At 40.1% G+C, this 16,553-nt stretch overlaps 1 long non-coding RNA gene across 1 annotated transcript in view; it reads left to right on the top strand.

Moving 5' to 3' along the window:
• Window positions 1–557: 557 nt before the first annotated feature.
• Window positions 558–16,553, top strand: part of LOC147582470 (uncharacterized) — a 66,027-nt gene continuing 50,031 nt past the window's right edge. Inside the window, exon 1 of the long non-coding RNA XR_015248726.1 lies at window positions 558–657. This is a non-coding gene — a long non-coding RNA (uncharacterized LOC147582470). The remainder of the gene's footprint in view (window positions 658–16,553) is intronic.

The raw sequence follows: 16,553 nt of genomic DNA, 5'->3' as shown, positions 1-16,553 counted from the left end.
CCCACTCTTAATTTCGGCTCAAGTCACGATCCCAGGGTAGTGGGATCGAGCCCCATGTTGGGCTCTGCAACGTAGCATGGAGCCTGCTTAAGATTCTCTCTCTCTCTCTCTCTCTCTCTCTCTCTTTCTTACCCCCTCCCTCACCCCTCTCCCTTTCTTGCGTGTTCTCTCTTTAAAAGAAAAAAAATTTTTTTCTCAATCATTGGCATGTAAATTCATGACATTTTACTTCTTTATATCATATGTCAAACTCAATAGGAATAGCTGTTTTCTTATATTTATTGTTGGGGAACTCTTTCTTTCTTTCTTTCTTTCTTTCTTTCTTTCTTTCTTTCTTAATGTATATTTACTTGAGAGAGCACGCAAGCAGGAGAGGGACAGAGAGAGAGGGAGAGAGACAATCCCAAGCAGGCTCTGTGCTGTCAGCACAGCACCCCAGGGAACACTTACTTCTTAATCCTCATGTTTTCATATGAAGTATTTCCACAATTAGAGTTGCTCTCTTATCACCCCTCTATTCCTTTCTCAGAATGGCAAGTTGGAAAAAAGGAACTAAGGAATGGTTGGCACTTGCTGTTTCTCTCTTAAGGAGTTCTCTACTTGCCAAGTGTACCTGCTTTGGATTTCTCATGCCTAGGCTCCCCTGGCCATGACCCAGTGAGTATGATTAATACAGAGCTAAAGTGTTTGTAAGCTCAGTTGTCCACAGACCTAAGCATCATTCTCCAATCTGATACTTCCTTTTTTTTTTAAGGGAGAGAGCAAGTGGGCTGGGGAGGTGCAGAGAGAAAGAGAAAGAGAGAGAGAATCTTAAGCAGACTACAAGCTCAGCATGGGCCCAATGCAGGCCTCACTCTCATGACCTGAGCTAAAATCAAGAGTCAGACCCTTAACCGACTGAGCCACCCAGGCGCCCCTCAAAGCTGATACTTTAGTTTCCATCTGTCTGACTTCTACATCTGTCTTTCCATTGGTGCTAAACTGGAGCAGGAACAAAAAGGAAATATCTTTTTTTTTTTTTTTTTTTTTTTTTTTAGCTTTTCTTACTATAACATATATCTAGTGTGTGCATGTTACGGATTGAGGGAAATCCCACTCTGTGCCTGCACTCAGGTAGGAAACCCTTAAAGGGAGGTTTCATGATATTTGAGGTGTCGCTTCCTACACAAGAAATAAATAAAAACTCTCTAGCAATTTACAAAGCCAGCCATTTTGTAGCCTGGGGAAATGTGACAGAGAGCTATAAGGCTCAAGTGCTGAATGGTACAATAGCATCCTTGGTAGCCTCCTAAAAATGCAGATTCCATAGGAGACCTGGGTTCTGAGTGTGCTCCCTTCACTACTCACACCTCCTATCACCCACCAGGTGAGTTCTCACCCCATCTTGCTAACCCAGGCCCCAGGCTTCTCATCAGCTATTTTCCTGAGGGTGTACTCTCTTACTCTCTTTTCCTCAGAATACTGAGATGTAAAGTTTTGGTTAAAAAATTTCTTAATACAAAAATGAACTATTGGGACTTCATGAAGATAAAAAGCCTCTGCACTGCAAAGGAAACAATCAACAAAAGTAAAAGGCAACCGACAGAATGGGAAAAGATATTTGCAAATGACATATCAGACAAAGGGCTAGTATCCAAAATCTAAAAGAGCTCACCAAACTCCACACCCGAAAAACAAATAATCCAGTGAGGAAATGAGCAGAAAACATGAATAGACACTTCTCTAAAGAAGACATCCAGATGGCCAACAGACACATGAAAAGGTGCTCAACGTCGCTCTTCATCAGGGAAATACAAATCAAAACCACACTCAGATATCACCTCATGCCAGTCAGAGTGGCTAAAATGAACAAATTAGGAGACTATAGATGCTGGAGAGGATGTGGAGAAAGGGAACCCTCTTGCACTGTTGGTGGGAATGCAAGCTGGTGCAGCCATTCTCGAAAACAGTGTGGAGGGTCCTCAAAAAATTAAAAATAGACCTACCCTATGACCCAGCAATGGCACTGCTAGGAATTTACCCAAGGGATACAGGAGTGCTAATGCATAGGGGCACTTGTACCCCAATGTTTATAGCAGTTCTCTCAACAATAGCCAAATTATGGAAAGAGCCTAAATGTCCAACAACTGATGAATGGATAAAGAAATTGTGGTTTATATACACAATGGAGTACTACGTGGTAATGAGAAAGAATGAAATATGGCCCTTTGTAGCAACATGGATGGAACTGGAGAGTGTTATGCTAAGTGAAATAAGTCATACAGAGAAAGACAGATACCATATGTTTTCACTCTTATGTGGATCCTGAGAAACCTAACAGAAGACCAGGGGGGAGGGGAAGGAAAAAAAAAGTTAGAGAGGGAGGAGCCAAACCGTAAGAGACTCTTAAAAACTGAGAATAGGGGCGCCTGTGTGGCTCAGTCAGTTAAGTGTCCAACTTCAGCTCAGGTCATGATCACACAGTCTGTGAGTTTGAGCCCCACATCAGGCTCTGTACTGACAGCTCAGAGCCTGGAGCCTGCTTCAGATTCTGTGCCTCCCTGTCTCTCTGCCCCTCCCCTGCTCATGCTCTGTCTCTCTTTGTCTCAAAAATAAATAAAAACATTTAAAAAAAATTTTTTAACTGAGAATAAACTGAGGGTTGATGGGTGGGAGGGAGGGGAAAGTGGGTGATGGGCATTGAGGAGGGCACCTGTTGGGATGAGCACTAGGTGTTGTGTGGAAACCAATTTGACAATACATTTCATATTAAAAAAATAAATAAAATCATAAATAAATAAATAAATAAATAAATAAATAAATAAATAAATAAATAAAATAAAAAATTTCTTAAAGATAGGTGGTATTCCTTCCTTAGCCATTTTCAGAAGTAGCTAAATACACAGGGGTTCTTGAACCTCCATGTAATCTAAAATGTTTTATTATCACAAGCTCCTAGCAGGCAGATATGAACAGAGACAATTCATTTGAAATCATTCGAAATCAAGTGAAAACCCAAGTTTTAGAAGAAATCACAAAATAAAAAGAATTTGCTTTCACTGAGAACAAGATGTGTTCAGATTCTAACCAACAAAATGTAACCAATGTTACAGAATTGAGTGTTTCAAAGACTATAAAAATTGTTGAACTTTCCGAATGATGCTTGACATACAGAAATGATATAACAAAGAAAAAAAATGAGCCCTAGAGATGTCAATGCAGTACCAAGAAATGACAGTCTACAGGAGGTCTACTTTAATTTTCCCAGCGTAGATATTTCTTAACAAGCTTCTCTGAGGTCCACTTGACCTCAAGTCTTCCTCTCAGAGTATTTCCTGGTGTGAGCCTCTGGACAGGCTTAAAAATTTCAAGCTGGTGACAACACATTAGATAAGTGTGGGTCCCTTGTGCCTGCCTGTGTTGCACACCCATTGCAGCCGGCCCAGCCTCTGGAGCCATGTAGACTAGGGAGAGTATCTTTTTTTTTTTTTTTTTTTTTTAAGGATGCCATAGCACTTTATGTTCACAACCACCCATCACACTTTCAACATTCTTGGTGCCCATCCCTCTAGGAAGGTAAACATTGTCTTTAGGCTCTCACAGGTAGGTAAGCTGAAACACACAGAGATGAAGCCAATGCTAGATCCTTCAGCTACAGATGGTACACAAGTCCCAGTTGCCACCAGAGCTGCCAGCAATCCTGTCCTATTTAGTAAACCATGGCAAGTACTACTAGTGTGTAAATAAACACTCTTGGTGCTGAGTCAGTTCTGCTTCATCTCTGGCACAGTTTTTTTTTACTAGAAACCATATCATCACATGATGATGCTATCAGAGGAAAACCTGGATACAGAGCTCTACTTCCCTTTGCACAATGGGAGACATCAATGGCCCTGTTAAATACCCTTTGCTGTGCCCTGGACCTGACATTATCACTGACAGTGAGGAAAGCCTCCTTCCAGAATCCAGTTATGCTCTGCAAGAGCCTCCTAGTCTAGGGATTAGCACAGCTAAAATTTCACTTTTCTCGAGGTATTTCTATTTCTCCATCTTGGTTTTTCTTCTCATTTCTTTTTTTTTTTCTTCTTCCCATTTCAACAGACACATGCACACACACAAACACTGGCTTCTCTCAGAGCAAGCAGCTGAGCAGAAAACAGGCTTTAGTGTATAGCCAACAGTTTTTCCCTATTTGCCCCTGATTGTTAATAAACATCTTTAAGTGACCTACAAGCCTGAAATTAAGAATGAGGAAAACATCCATTTAGGAGTAAGTCATTCTAACCTTGCTCACTTTGACTCCCCCTTTCCATGGAGATGCTATAGTCTTCCTGGTTCGGAAGCAATTATGAAGCCTTCTGTGGATGCAGGTGTATGAGGTTTAGTTCCATGAATGCACAGGTGTAAACAGGGACTGTTGTAGAGCAAAACCCCCCACCTCCATCTTCCTGCAGCCATTTCCACAGATGTGTATTTTACAGGGCATCACTCATCATCACTCAAGATTAGTGATGGGTAAGTGGGGGGTTCCTTAGATTATTCTATTTTTGTGCATGTTTAAAATTTTCCATAGTAAAAATTAAAAAAAAAAAAAAAAAAAAATCCCAAAGCTGACACAAGTGCATCAGTGCTGCTTTAGATTCCCAGATAGAAATAGCTTGTCAAGGCAGCAGAAGAAAGCAGGAGAAAGCCTGTAGCTCTCCAGGTATCTCAGAACTACTGCAGCCTTTTTTCTGTCCTCAGGAGCAGGGAGCCCACCACTGTAGATGCAGATGAGCCTTCTCTCCCTCCCCAACTCCAGCTTCCCCTCACATTGACCAGCATTTGCAAGGTGGGAAGAATTTCATTGGAACTTATTCATCATCGACTAGCACCACCCCAAGAGCATCTTCCATGTTTAGGTCTAAAGAAAATGAAAAAATGACAGAAGGGAGGAGAAGGAAATTACTCTGTTTTTGAGCTGTGCTGCTGGCCAGGCCCTACATGAATGAGGCACCCAGCCCACAATGTGTAAGTAATGTAGTCGGGGACAGGCGTCGGTCCTGCTCAGCGCTGGGCAGCGAGGAGGAGGCTGGGAATGTCCCCATGGCTCACGTTCATGAGAGCTGCAAATTTTGACTTTTGATCTTCAAAGTAACTTGAATACGTAGTCACTGTGTTTCTGTGTTTCACAACTACAAATCGTTAAATGTAAACATTGAAGTATACCATGGTTTTTAATCCATGTTCTGACCATGCTTGCTTTTTAACATACTCAGAGTATCCAAAGAAAAACAAAGACACAAACAAAAAAAACAACAAAAAAGGAACTGGCCTGGGCTTCACTCAACCTCTGAGGCCCTGCTCAAAGCAAATGGAGCTGACTTTCTCTGTAAATAGAGTTCACTAACATTTTCTTCTTTTTATATCTGCCGCCTCCTCCTGCTGCTTGTCATTTTGTCGTCGTTTTCCTAGGGCTGCTGGACTCTTCCAAAATAAGTAACAGGAAAACATATGAAGTGACCAGTGAGGACGTGTTATAGGAAAAAAAAAAAAAAAAAGGAAAAGAAATAAACAAAACCTACTTTGGGAAAACCGACCAATGCCAGGAAAGTAATTTTCAGAATTCCGGAGAAGAGCAAATGAATCTTAATAGCTCTAATATTTCCCAAATTTGACCAAAAAACAGAACTTGAGGAGGATGAGGCTTCTATAACTGCTTTACGCATGATCCATGACATGCTTATTTGTCAGCTGCCCTATACTCCTGCCCTTCAGGTGTATCCACATCCTGTCTTATGGACCTGCCTCCACTCCCTTCCTTTGCCCGTACACTTCTTCCCATATTTCCAAAGTCTCTTGTAGTCTTCCTGGTAAAATTAATCAATAAAAAATCTTATTTCCAATTACCACAGGTCAGTAGAGAAGGGTTTACAAAAGAATAAAAAGCTCCACATATTATCAAATAAGTGACATTTCATTTTTGGTTTTAATTTTCCCTTCCAGCCCAAGGCCTGTTTGATCACTAGTCAGTCTTGCTAGGAGGAATGGTGAATTTGGGGTAGACCCATTCATCCCCAAACTCGAATTGTACTGCTTTGCAAATCCCTGAAAGGGATACAGATGGTTTAGTATCAATCCCAGGGGTCCCATTCCTGGGACTGCATCCTGGAATGGTCTGTTCATCCTCAAATAGAGGAGTCAGCTGGGAAGTGGCTAGGAATGAGAAAGCAGCAAGAAACATCCATCAAGATGGTACACCTTCTTTGTGCAGAGGTGTGGGCTGTAAAGTCCATGGTCATCACTAGAGACACAGCCAAGCCAAGCCCCCAGCTTCTGGAGTGTGATACTCTAGTCCCAGCAGAGACTGTGAGAATCAGACCCAAACTTAAAATTCTAAAGGGACTCCAAGCATCAGATTTGGACTTCTTGGGTCTTACATATAATGATAAGGTGATAACAAAATTTTGTAAAGATAAATTCAAAGGCTAATAACATGTTCCTATATTATTTTTATTGATTTATAAAAGGTAAGACTGGAATTCAATTTTCAGTGTATTTGGAATAAAGCAAGATACACCTACATCATAAATCATGTATCAACATATATTTTATATATGTATATACTAGCCTAAAACCCCTTGGAAATTTGACCATAAAGTGAAATCAAGGAAAAAACTGAATAACTGACACTAAGTCAAAAAAAAATAATAATAATGAAATTCACTCTCTTCTAACTGCTGAGTTTTGGTCCTCATTATAGATTAGTAGTTTAATGAGTTGATGTGGAAATGTTCCTTATTATCACAGTTTTATTGCTTACCTCAGTACATCTGTTGCAAAATTCATATAGAAATGGCCAGACATTTCAATAAACCAGTATGTCTTGGAATTTTCATATAGTTCCCAGTGCACTAAAATCTGGATGGAAAGCTGGTACTTTGAAATTTACAATCGCACAGACTGAGCAACATCTGGATAGCTTTGCTCTATTGCTTTCCCTGTTCCTTTAGATTTAGACTCAGGTTATGATTTGCACGAAAGGCCAAAAAACCTTGTGTGTGGCAGGTGTGAGTTCAAGCTGACAAAAACTTAATACCATGTTCAATTCACTTTGATATAGCTTTTTACAAAACACATGGAACACTGCTTCCACCTTTTACCAAAAAAAAAAAAAAAAAAAAAGAAAGAAAACCAACGGGGAAGACGACAGGGGAGGAGAAAGATTTTCTTTCTGGAATGGAGCAGAAGACTGGGAAAAACACGTATTTGTTATCCCAGCTAAGGACCATGAATTCTCTCTTATCAAATCCCTATAGTCTATACAAGACTGTGTGTGTGTATATGTGTGTATGTTCACACAAGACCAATTTCTAACACAAGGAGAGAAACATCTAGAATTCCTAACTAAAGGACCCCTCAACAATTTCATCAGCCTCCATGCCAAATCTTTGGAATCTCTGTCTTAACTGTCCATATTAATGGGAGACCAAGGGAGAAGAGAAGAGAGAAAGGACAAACAAGGAGAAGGGGGAAAGTGTACTTGAAATGATGTGTATGGGCAAATGTGATTGTAACTAAATACCTAGGACAACTTGGCAGTTCCTATGACTCTTTGTAACACTGGCTATAAAAGCTGCAGAAGCCTCTTCCCTCATGAAGCATGACTGAAAGTCATATTGGAACAGTCTTGCATTGGTGCTTCACTTTAGGTTTGGTGTAGGTAAAGTGCTATTTTGCAAGAACAGGTTAGATCAATCTGAATTTTCGACCTGACCTTCCCCTCACCCCTAATAACTTCCTGGTTCCTCGGTCACAGAGTGATTTATGAGCAAGAACAAAGAATGATGTGTCTATCCCAGCAGCACGGGAAACTAGAAAACTTATTAAGGGGAGTGGGGGGAGCAAAAGGCAAGAAAAGAGAAGGAGCCAAAGAGAAAAACTAGTTTCAGAATGAAGTACCTCAGTTTCTAGGCCACTATAATTACCTAGTCGCTGAGGAAATAAAACGTGGAAATCCATTTTATAAAAAATCAATGTTTTAAACAATGTGAAGAGCTCTCATAATTTTAAATCTCGCTACAATGTCCGTGTGCAGAACCCTGATCACCTTTAAAGAGGAGAACTCTAATCATTTTAAATTGTTTTTCACTGAGAAAGCTCCAAACCTCCATCCTCTTCCAAATGGAAGCAATCTTGAAACTATGAAGCACATCAATAATTTTAAATAGCTCTCTCCTCCCATCCCTTGTCTCTTTATGCCCCTTCTTTGTCTTTTCTCAACTTTTTAGACAATGACATCCCCAGCTTTACATTTAAAAAGTTTTTAAATTTACAGTTGTGAATTCGCCCAAGTAACAACTGATCCTCTTGTGCCTTTCTCTCAAGTAAACATGACTTTTTCTGAGATTAATGGTGACTGAAGTATAGGGCTTTATTTAGGAAACCCTCCTAAGAATGTTTTCTTTTTAGCACAAAATAATGCCCAAAAAATAATGTAAAATTAATGAATACGGATTTTATTATTTCTCATCTACAATTCCGTAAAGAATACAATTTTATATTGAATTCCAATCTCATTTATAAAGACCTTCTATAATTAAAATGCCTCAATCTTCTTCAAATTAGAAAAGCAAATTGTTACATATCCTAAGTAGGTGCTTTTCTGGTTAATGACAGTCACTCAGATGATTTATGACACACATTATTTTATATCAAAGTACAATGAAATAGGCATTACCAAAGGTAATCTCCGTAATGTCTGGAAAGGGATCAGAAACCTCACTGCAACAATGAACGCAGTATTTAAAATGCAAAACCCAAAGACATTATTATGGTTTTGATTTCTTATGGCACAGCTTCGCCTGATCAGTTATATTACCAGCACAGCACAAAGGGTGTTTGCGTATGAATGCCGCTAAGATAACAGACGGGAAAAATGAAATATAAAGTCAATTTTCATGCAGAAATTGTTATCAAAGGGATGATAAAGTAAAACTGTATAATCACAAGAAAAAACAATTGATGAAGAACAATCTAAAATAAAGTGAGGCCGCTATGTCTGATTCCAGCTTTTAAACTCTTGTCCTATTAAAATATGTAATAAAGTGTTAAGATAATGTATAAACAAATGCAAGTAGAGCACTATGTTGATTATTATTTAGACCCTGCCTTCCAAGATCTCTCTTTGCAAATGAAATCAAGCAGCCGCTTAAGTGTGCACATCATGAATTGGGATGAGTTTTCATCAAGCTCAGACCTCTAACTTAAATGAAAAAGAAATGTGAGTTTTAAAACTCAGAGTTGCTTCAGTGTAGAATGAAATCAGTAGGCACCAAGGGAAGAGGAAACACGCATGCCCACACACACCCTAAAATTTTTTTACCCGTACAAGTGAAGTCATAATGTCGGAGAGAATGTGACCTTCCCCCAAACTTTCTCTTTCTGGAATAAGATGTAAATAATGCCCAAGCTTACCCTGCTTTGAAGGGTTACCCATTAGAATAAAGGCCTCTCCCCACCAGAATGCTGTTCACTACGCAGTTTGCAAGCAGAAAGGTGGCTCTTTCTAATTCTTTTTAAGACATTTTGCTTGGGGCTTCAGAAATTAAACAGAGAACAGCAGGGAAGGGGTTTACTATTTAATGCTCTTGGTTGTAATTTTTTAATTAGCCATTAGGAAGATGAAGGCAGGTTCAGACAGGGATGAAAAGAAAGACTTGGAAGAAATATAGCTTTCTGCAAAGAGCCCATGGAGATTACAGGAAAGACCTGGATCTCCAGAGAGGTTCACAACACAGAACGCTCAGGCCACTTCTTTATGTCCCTAGGGCAAATCTAAACCGCGTTGTGGGAAAGCTTGGGGTTTAACTGGATTTCCTAAAAGATGTCATGTCTCAGGCTCAGGTTCGTACAACTCAAAAAAGGAAATGACTGGAAAAAAAGACAAAAATGCTGAGCGCATACATGCAGCCGATCTTGGGTTCTCAGGGCCTCTGGGTGTGTTTATACACACCTCCATGCTTTGGAAGGATTAAAGAGAAGCAGGTACATTGTACTTTGTGGACTAAAAAGCCTTGGCCTGTTCCTTATTTTCTAATGACAAGACTGGTAAGATAGTGGAGACAGGCAGAGAGGGAAAATGCAAAAGAATCCGGGATGCTGGAAGGTTGAGCGTATGTACCTTTGTAAATAGTGAATCAGGTCAAGTTAATTCAAATGCAAACCTGCTGGAAACTCTGAATATAGACATGTTCCTGGAAGATGGGGCCAGAGATTTGCTTGATACTGTTTGTATAGAATTCAAGTCTTGTGGTGATTTTAAGTAATAAGAAATGTGACAATATTGGAATGACATGAACAGAGGAGGCTCAAGTACTTTTGAGACTTAGAATAACTGAAACTGTGAATCCAGTTTCCATGGTTCATATCTGCTCCATCTGTATTTCCCATCGCAGTAATGGCACCATTCTTTTATTCATTCAGTCACTCTCCCAGGAGTCACCTTCAACTTCACCTTCTCATCGAATCAGACATAGGTCTTGTCTAATAAACAACAAGATGCATCTCATGCCTACCTCCTCTCCCCACCTCCACTGCCAAGAGCCAACCCTTCATTGTCTCTGTCCTGCACAATTGCTTTGGCTTTCCAGATGGTCCCCCTGCCTGTTGCCCATCCCCCACCATCCCTCATTTCAGTTTCTGTATCTGATCCTATTACCCAGAAATCCTAATTCAGTAGATATAAGACCCAGGGTATATATACTTTATTTTTTTTAACTTATCGTTAAGAAAATTTTTAGACACTCAAAGGTGGCAAATACAAGAAATCAATTCCCTTATACCTATCCATCCCCCAACTTTAGCAACGACCAACATTTCCCAGAACTCCACCCCACCTTATTTTTTCATCCCAACTCTCTCTCCTTTTTTTCTGCTTGAGTATTTTGAGGCAAATCCCAGATATTGTATCATTCGATCCCTATATACTTATACATCTCAGAAAAAGAAAAATTAAGGACTTTTTTTTTGCAAAATTGCAAAGATAATGATAATTCCTTGACATAATACTCAGTCCATATTTACATTTCCTTAGCTACATAAAAAAAATGTGTGTGTGTGTTTGGTTTGGAATAAGTATGCATCTAAAATTCATTCCAAGATTTCAGAAGTCTGGCCAGGTATGAGTGTCAGTGACCTGCAAGATAAAGCTGAAACTCTCCAGCAAGATACCATGGGCCCTAAGTGATCCAGAACCTGCCTCCTCCTACAGTCTCTTTTCTTATGGCTCATCCATCTAGCCGGCTCCAGGCACTTGAGCCATTCTCATTGCTTTTCAATTCCCCAAAGGTTCCAGTGCCATTCTTCACATCTGAGCCCATTTTTCACCACCCCCTCTGCCTACAACACCCTTCCCCTTTTGCTCAAAATATTTTCTTTGTGAAGTTTTTCTGTCCCCCAACCGAGTTGATTATCCCTTTCCTTATGTTCTACTCACCTTTGTTCTTTAAAAAAATTTTTTTTTTCATGTTTGTTTATTTTTGAGAGAATACAAGCAAGGGAGGGGCAGAGAGAAGGAAGCCAGAGGATCCAAAGCAGGCTCTGTGCCGATAGCAGCAAGCCCAATGTGGGGCTCAAACTCATGAACCCAGAGATCGTGACCTGAGCCGAAGTCCAATGCACAACCGACTGAGCCACCCAGGTGCCCCATACTCAACTTTGTTCTTTAGATAGTACGGCTCTCCTCACACTGGCTACCTGTCCCAAGCAAATGCCACTTTCAAATAGATGTTCCCTAAAGTAGCTGAAGATCAAGTGGCTGTGAGAGTGCCACCTCAACCAGAAGCCAGGTCTCTGTAGGTGGGAGTAGAGGTAGTGGAAAGTACAGAAAGGAAAAAATATATCTAGTCCCCCCTCAAAGTCATTTAGGAATATATGTATTAGCATATATAAGTTCTGCAAAATAGCTTGAATCCACTCATGGTGCGCTTATGGATTCATAATCCCGGATCCTGGACTGATGCCCCTACAGATTCATAATCTTCTAACACAGAAGTCAGCAAGCTGTGGCCCAGGGGTCAAATCAGATCCTCTACCTGTTTTGTTTTGTTTTTTTTTTTTTGTATGGCCCCCAAGCTAAGAGTATTTTTTGCATTTTTAAATGGCTGAAAAGAAAATCAAAAGAATATGATTTCACGACATGTGAAAAGTGTATGAAATTCAAATTTCAGTGCCTAGAAATAAAGTTTTATTAAAACACAGCCACACTCCTTCATTTACATTTTACGCCAAGTTGCTTTTGCACTACCAATGCAGACTTCAGTAGTTGCCACCGTATTGTTCATGAGGCCAAAAATACTAACTGATCCCTCGGAGAAAGTTTTCTGGCTCTCGTTCGAAAGCGATGAACACTGCCCTGATTAGCAGGGAAGGCGAAGTTTGAAGGTTGTCATGCATAGAAACCATCCTCAAATTGGTTTCCCCAGGGCTTACAAATGGTAAGCCCTCCAGTTCTTCCTCCTCTGCTGCATGGTTCTGAAAGTGTAATGATGTGCATTCTTATTCTAACATAACATTAAAGTGTCTTTGTGTTAGGAACTGTATATTTTATGGAATTTGAATAGTATTAGTGTCAGATACACACTAGATTTCAATATAACAATATGAAAAGTGCACGTGTAATTTTACTTCTGTATCACATTAATACTAAGCTACATGATGGCAATATTAAACTAATGTGACAAAATAATGCCGGTGTAAGATGTAAAACTGCTAATATCACAGCAAGTTATTAATGCCTTGCAATGGACTCCGAAGAACAGTGTGATTAAACTTTCTCCATCTTTTCCAGCCTCACTTGGAACTTGAGTGACAAAAGAGGATGAATTATCCTGGCAAATGTTCGTGCCAGTCTATAACAATTTTGGCCTTCTAGTTTTGGCTCTGGGCCTTTTCCAAGGAGCCAGAGGCACTCCAAGAAAAGAAAATCTATGACTAAATGAGAAGATCTGCCTTTGGTCTTGGTTTAGGCAACAATTAACTAGTTTGTTTCTGAGATCTTGAACTCTGGTATCCTCCACAGTGACAAATACCTGCCCTGCTGGTCACCACTCTTTTTGCTCATGATTCCCACTTTTTGACCACCACGCAAAGCTTCCCTCCCATGTTGACATCCCTCTCTTGAAGCTTGAACCCGTCTTTCTCTTATCATTACTCTGGAATTCCGGGTCTTCTTGCTTTTCCATTGAACTTATGCAGCACCCATAGCCTTTGAATACTCACCTCCTACATCTGGGACATGAACTACTGCTGGAGAAATCAAATCTCCACTTGGATTGGTGCCACCACACAGCAATGGTCTTCAAACTCAGCTGTGCTCTTACATGGCCCCACAATTCTGTGAGTTCCTGTTCAGTCCTTCTCCTGGTCCTTGTGGCAGTTTTTTTTCTAACATTCCCTTTTCTCTTCAAACTCCTTGCACCATAGCTTTTCCCTTGTTCTCAGAAAATGCCTTGCTTCCTACTTCCCTGAGAAAAACAACTCCTTCAAACACAAAGCTCCCTCAACTTGATGTATCTTCAACTAAAGCTTGTCTTTACTGGCCTCCATCCTTTTCTGCTTCTCTTCTGTTTCCATGGAAGCATTGTCCCTAATCCTGTTCGAAACTTACACCTCCACCTGTGCCCTGGATTTTGCATTTTCCTACCTCCCCAGAAGGCATCTTACTCCACCAGACCTCCTTTTTCTTGTTTCACTATCTTCTCTTTTCTGACTCAGTTCATCAATGTGTCAAGTCTATTTTGTACTACACAAACAAATATTCCTTATCTGATCCCACATTCTCTTCATCCCTTTTTCTTTTATAACTGAAGTAAACTTGGTTTCTTCCTGTATTTTCCTTCTTCATGCTTCAATCTACTGTTGTCTTCATTTTTTTCTTACCATTTAGTGTAGATCTAAAGTAACCTTCATGCTCCACATTCAATGAATGGTTTTGTGCCCTTAGCTGCCTATGAACTTTCTTCTATACTTGACATTACTCATCACCCTCTTTACCTTGAATTTCCTCCCGTCTTGATTCCTAAGACTCAGTCTCCTACTTTCCCCTAGATCTCTTCCATTTCTCCATCCATTCTTTCTTGGACACTTTCAGAAGCCCCTCTGCTCATTCACCTCTTACATATTGGTGTTCTCCAGACCACAGCATGGGTCATCTCTTCTCATCATTTACACTCACCTTGAAAGACACCAGCCAAACCCCTAGTCTCACTACCATTATTATCCTCCAGACCCTTAATCTATCATCCCAGATTCTTTGCTGAGCTCCATAATTACATACCCAAATGCAATGGAACACCTTCACTTGAATTTCCCACAGATACCTCAAATTCAGCTTACACGAAAGTGAGCCTCTCAATTTCTAGTCCCAAATCTATGTTTCCAAGTTTCTTTCTAAACACTCAAATCAGAAATTTTGCTGGACTCCAGGAGCTCCCTTGTGCCCCACTCCCCCAAAGTCACCAGGTTCTTATTACCTTCCTTATCTGTATGTTTCCTTTCTATTTCTGCCTCTATTGCCTTAGTTCAGGTCCTGATGAGTTCTAGCCTTGACCGTATCAAAGCCTCTTAACTAGCCTTCCTCTAGCCTTTTTTGTACCTCAAATTTATCTTCTGTTGCATTGTTGCATGGGTGATATTATAGAGCTGATGACAGATTTGATCAGACATGACTCATCTGGTTCAATCCTTTAGTAACTTACAGTGGCTTTCAAGAGACAATTTGACTCACTTTGGCACACCCAGCCTTTTGCAATTCGCCTCTCTCTCTCTATCCCAGTATCATGCATATATCTTGCAGAACATTTGATAGTTTCTTCTGATTGCAAAGACCTGAGATTCACTGAAGTTACCTCTAAGAAAAGAGGAGTTAATAAATTGTTTACCCATAGAACTGTACTAGACATATAAAATGTTCAGGAACTGAGGTTCTGTGTGCGTGTGTGTGTGTGTGTGTGTGTGTGTGTGCGCGCGCACGCGCGCACATCCCATTTTCCTCTCTAACCATTTGGCCTCCTCAAAACTTCATAATTTCATTTTTCACTTGAGACCATAATGCCTGCCCTACCTGTGATTCTTCTCAATCCTTTTTCCTCTCAGTCTCTTGGTTAACTAGCCCTGATCTTTGGTTGCCAATTTCATAATTCCTTGATGGCCTTACTTTGATGGACCAATTCATCCCCTCAAATGCATATATCATAAGACATTGGCTGGTTGAGAGATGCTCCACCTGGGCCAGCTGCCCTTATCTGATCAGCTATGGCCAGAAGGCCTATTAATATTAACAATAACAACTAATATTTATATAATTCAAGTGCTGCACATTATAAGAATTTATATGCATTAATATCCATTCAATATAACTGTAAGAAGTTGGTTCTGTTACTGCTGAACATCATTTTTCTGTTGGAAAAAATAAATCAGAGAGAGATAAGTGACCTAAGATCGCCAGACTCTCTGTGCTCTTACCTGCCAGCTTATACTGCCATGTGCAGACTCCCTTAGATGGGGGGATGTGATGGGAGTTGACCAGGTAACAATTGGCACCTCTTGTTCTCCAATGCATCAGGCTGGTTCCCACCTTCATGCTTTTACATATGACTGTTCTTTCTACTTGGAATTCCTTTCTGTCTCTAAATGTGCAGACATTTGGGAATGAATTAACAAGTACATTAGCCGCATAGCCTTGAGCTCATCACTTCTCTCTGGGTCTCAATTTCCTCATCTGTAAAATGAAGGGGCTGAACTGCATTCTTCAAATTCTACAATTGTGTGACTTTAAGAAAAGAACAAAGGCAGCTCAGAAATCGGAGGTGACTACAGTACCATTTTGATATTCCTGTCATCTTACAGCAGTTGCATTCTCTGTTGTTAAACTTAAAGGGAATGTGTGCATTTTAGTGAATCCATAAATGTGTAATTGTCTGGGCCACTCCTGAAGCGCAGTACCCTAGCAAGTGTCAACCACTTGCTCACATGATGGGACACTGAGTGGGTTCTGATCCCCTTTCCACAGTAGATCTCTAGTTTGTCTCTAAGCCTGAAGGATCTCCTTTTAACTCTGTAACTTCAGAATTCTAATGAGGCCAAACAGCAAAGCTATTCAATCAAGACGTGTATTTTCCTTGTTGAATATCATTCAAAGCTGCCAACACCATCTATGTGGTGTGTGGAAAGCCAACTTCTACATGAAATTAAATGAAAGTTTACAGGGGCTAAGGCCTTAACTGTAGATTCTCTTTTGTGGCTTTTCTTTTAGTGTATTATTTGTCAGATTTTTATAAGAACATTATTGCTTTAAGAAAAAAAAAATTAAACCCTGAGAAATTACTCTCAGTCTAACGAGTTCTTTTCACTGACTTCAGACATCATTAGGGGAGGCTATAGCCTAGGGCTGTGCATGAACTTTTTCTTCTAACTGTACACTTTATGTATAATTTAGCTTTCTTGCCTAAATTATTCAAGCAAATAGTGAGTGAAAATAATGGAGTTCACTGAAACCTTCCAGAGTATTAAAATAAAACAGTTTTTTATGTTGG

The sequence above is a fragment of the Puma concolor genome, chromosome A3 (assembly GCF_028749965.1).
Source record: "Puma concolor isolate L17-30 chromosome A3, mPumCon1.1.hap2, whole genome shotgun sequence".
NCBI lineage: Eukaryota > Metazoa > Chordata > Mammalia > Carnivora > Felidae > Puma > Puma concolor.
Note: the sequence above shows the minus strand (reverse complement) of the source record. Positions and strands in the feature narration are given on the sequence as shown.